Source organism: Belonocnema kinseyi, chromosome 6 (genome assembly GCF_010883055.1).
Source record: "Belonocnema kinseyi isolate 2016_QV_RU_SX_M_011 chromosome 6, B_treatae_v1, whole genome shotgun sequence".
NCBI classification, from domain to species: domain Eukaryota; kingdom Metazoa; phylum Arthropoda; class Insecta; order Hymenoptera; family Cynipidae; genus Belonocnema; species Belonocnema kinseyi.
The window spans coordinates 1,736,821-1,741,225 of NC_046662.1; the positions used below are offsets into that span (position 1 = coordinate 1,736,821).

The window sequence follows — 4,405 nt, forward strand, 5'->3', positions numbered from 1 at the left end:
AATTTTAGAGTGCATTCCTACTGACCAAAAGTAATTATTATTCATGTGCAATTAAATTGAACCTATAATTATTGGTGCAATTTTTAAATATCCGAAAAACATCTAAATTTCATAATATTTCATAGTATATATTATAATATACATAATAATATTTTTTTATTTATTAATTTATAATCGTTTCAGATTTTTAAATATTTTATCAAACAAATTATGTATATGTATTATTAAATTTATTATTATTTATTAATATTAATTAATATTATCTTATGTTATTTCAATTTAAAAAAAATGAACCTTGTTAAAAATGATTTTTTAAATCGAGAAAAATATGTCAATGTTAATTATAATTAATATTTGAAAATAGCTCGAGGTGAACATTTAAAAAAAATATTTCGGGTTTTCTTTAATTGACCTCGAGTTCTTTTCCAAAATTTCTTATAATTCACAATAAAATATTTTCCTCGATTTTATAAATCATTTTTAAAAACGTTTATTTTTTTAGCTTGAAAATTCTTCAAATTGAATTTTTTTAAATCTAAAAAATAAAAAAAAAATTGTCCTAAAATATTCCAAAGAATAACTTTATATTTCCATAAAAATCTAGAGAATATTTTTTAATTATCTCAAAACTTTTCCGAATTCGTTAATAACTTCTATTTTATAAAATTTGAAAAAATCTACATTTATTTAAAAAAAAATTTATAATTTTCAAATTAACCATTTTTTAATAATAATAATAATAATAATAATAATAATAATAATATCTTAAAGTTCTGATTTTTTCGAATGTTCCTTAAAATTGGTTTAAAACAAAAAAATTTGCCTAAAGACTTCCAGCTTCTTTTTCAAACATTTTGTGGAAATACTTTTGACATTTTTCTGGGAATGTAAAGAAAATTTTCTCGTTTTTGAAACCTTTCGTAATTTTAATTCAGCTTCCTTTTTCAAAATCCTTAACAATCTACAATTAAAAAATATAAAAAATAAACATTTCCGCAACTTTAAAATAAAATTTGAATTGTTTAAACACTTTTAAATATTGAAGAACTATAATAGAATTTTTTGTAATTTATTAATGCTGATTAAATTTTCTTTTGGAATCCCTTTTTCAAAATTTGAAACTTAACCAGAAATATTGAAACAATTTTATTGTTCTCTTAAAACTTTTAAAAATGCCTGTAAGGCTTCTAACTTTTTCTTCGAAATCTTCAAAAATGTAAATTTCGTTTTAAATATTTTCGAATCTTCTCAAGATTTTAATTATTTTCAATTCTTTTCAAAACTACTGATACTTCAGCCATTCAAAAAAAATGTTATCCCAAAAAAATGTTTTAAAATCTTTCAGATTCCCTTTCAAAATATTTTAAAATCTTCAAAACTTAAAATTGACCTTCTAAAATAAAATTTGAATAATTTAGAATTTTCTTAAAATATTATTGCCCATGTGGTAGCAAAATTAAAAAATTATAAAAATTTTTAAAAAGTTACTATCAAATTATAAGAATATAATAATAATTTCATGAAAAGAGTTGTGCCGCAAAGAAAATTTTTAACTGAACTCATTAAAATTAATTAAATTAACTTACAATTTATCATTTTAATTCATTTTTTTAAACTTGAAGATTTGAAAATATATTAAGATATCATTTTTTATAATCTAATGTACTTAGACCCATGAAATTTTCAAAATTCTCTGATTTTTCGACTAATTTTCATTTCAAATAATTAATATTCAAATACCAGAATTTTAATCTTACGATATTTTTATCACCGAATATTTAATAATCCAATTTTCAACATAACAGTTGATTATTCGACACAAAAAGAAAAATTGTCAAAAAAAAGTGTCATAGTTTATATTTTAATAAAAAAGAATGAAATTTATACAACAAAGGGAAAGAATTTTAAAAGCAAAAAGACGAATTTCCAACAAATAAAGTTTTTTCACTCAAAAAATAAATAAAATTTCATCAAAATTGTTCAACCTTCAAACTAGAAGACAAATTTTATTTACAAAAATTTCATTTTCAAACAAAACACATGAAAATTAAAAAATATTAATTTTCAATAAGATAATTAAACGTTCAACCAACGAGATAATTTTTCAACTTAAATTATAAATCTTTAACAAAAAAAGTGATTTTTTAACAAAACGATTAAAGTTGCATTTTCAAACAAATAAGAACGATTTTTAACCAAAAACTTGCATTTTCATAGAAAAAATGAAATTTCTTCTATAAAACAGATGAAGTTTTAAATCAAAAAGATAAATTTTCAAAAAAAATAGTTAATTTTTCTGTTGAAAAAGATTTTGGTCGCGTTTTCATGATCAATCTATGAATTTTTTAACGAGGAATAATTTACTACCAAAAAAATTGAATTTTCAATCCAAAAAGACGAATTTTTAACCACAAAGGATGACTTTTTAACAAACTTGTTGAATTCTCTAGCAAATAGTTGCATTTTTATGGAAAAATATTAAATTTATCTTAAAGCAGAAGAATCTTTTACCACAGAAACAGTTAAGTTTTCATCCAAAAAAGATTCCAGTTGACTCAGTAATATCAAATAATGAATTTTTGTAACAAAAAAATAAGTTTTTACGAAAAGAATTGAATTTTCAATCCAAAAAGGAGGAATTATTAACAAAATTGTTAAATTCTCTACCAAATAGTTGCATTTATATATATATATAAAAAAAGATCATTTTTTTACTAAAACAGATGAATTTGTAATAAAAAACACATTTTTTTTATAAGTGGAATTTTTATTCAAAAAATATTTCAGTTTATTTTTTATCACCAAAATATAAATTTTAAATAAAAAGTAAATTTTCTACGAAATAGTGAAGTTTTCGAAAAAATAGTATAAAAGCTTAATTTCTAAACAAAAATTTGCATTTTTATAAAAAAACAAGGTTTAATTTCTGCTAAAACAAGTGAACTTTTTAAAAAAAGACAAATTTAAAAAAAAAGTTGAATTTTCAACCGAAAAGTTAACAAAAAATGCAATTTTCTATCAATTAAAATAAATTCTGAGATAATGATTTAAAATGAAAAATGACTTTCAATTTTCCTAAAAATTTTAAGAGAATATTTTTTTTCTTTTGAAGCCTTTCACAATTCTTAAAAAAGCTTCTAAATTTTTTCTTTGAAATCTGAAAAAATCGTTCTAAATTAATTTTTAATTTTTTAAAAGATCTAAATATCTTTAAAAACTACGACATTTTTGTTTACAAATAATAAGTGCTCAATTGTTAATAATAAATTCAAATTTAAAGAATTTGTTTTAATTTCCTGTATTTTCTCAAACTTTTTAGAAAAATTAAATTTATTTTAGAAGATATTTCAAAGTTCTGAAAAAATGTCACGATTTGAAAATGAAATTTTACGATTTGAAAATAAAATTGTAAAGCTTTTCAAGTATTAAGCTATTTAAAATGAAAATATTGTAAATTCTAATTTGAGAACTGTTAGGTTAAAAGAAAATTTAATTTGTCAATTTTTAATATTTCTGGCTTAAAATAATATAATTTTGAAAATTGTTTAAATTCATTGCTTGGTTCTTTAATTTACAGTATTTGAAAGTTGAATGCAAATTTATATTTTTGGAACTTGATCTAAATCTTTAAATTCTGTCATTTATAAAAGCGAAAAATTCTCAATTTTGCAAATTATTTGCATTTAATTTAAAATTGTTCAATTAAAAAGTGTTTTCATCTTCCATTTTAACCGTGTTAATTATTGAGCATTTTACTAATATAGAATACAACAATTTTTAATTGAAAAACTTTTAAACTTGAATTTGAAAATTCAAGATTTTAAATTTGAAAGCTTTAATTTGTTATTGATTCTTTATTACTTTAAATGAAAAAATGTTTAGCTTTATTGTTACTAATATAGAATACAACAATTTTTAATTGAAAAACTTTTAAACTTGAATTTGAAAATTCAAGATTTCAACTTTGAAAGCTTTAATTTGTTATTGATTGTTTATTACTTTAAATGAAAAATGTTTAGCTTTATTGTTTGATTTTTAAAATTAAAATTAACCGTGAAAAATGTTTGCGAACCGGGAAATGACCAGTAATATTTTTTTATTAACCCTCAAACGGTACACTCCAACCGAGCATGCGTGAACGGTACACTGGTGCGAATTGGTTTGTTTGCAATTTTAATATTAATTATTTAATATATTGAACATATAATAAACAACTAGCATATATCACACATATTTAACAGATATATTCAACATATGTGGAGATAATCCACTGCAGCTGTGTTTGCGTAAATGCCAACAAAATAGAAAAACTTCGGGTGCGAATTCGCACCAGTGTACCGTTTGAAGGTTAAATAAGAATTCTATCCTAACTTTTTAGATTAGTCTTTAAATAGTAAATACTCCA

The 4,405-nt window shown here is 20.4% G+C and overlaps 1 protein-coding gene across 1 annotated transcript in view; it reads right to left on the bottom strand.

Annotated features, from left to right (window-relative positions):
* Positions 1-4,405, bottom strand: part of LOC117174464 (ATP-dependent RNA helicase SUV3 homolog, mitochondrial) — a 38,201-nt gene that overhangs the window by 15,077 nt on the left and 18,719 nt on the right. The gene's annotated exons all lie outside the window — the stretch shown is intronic.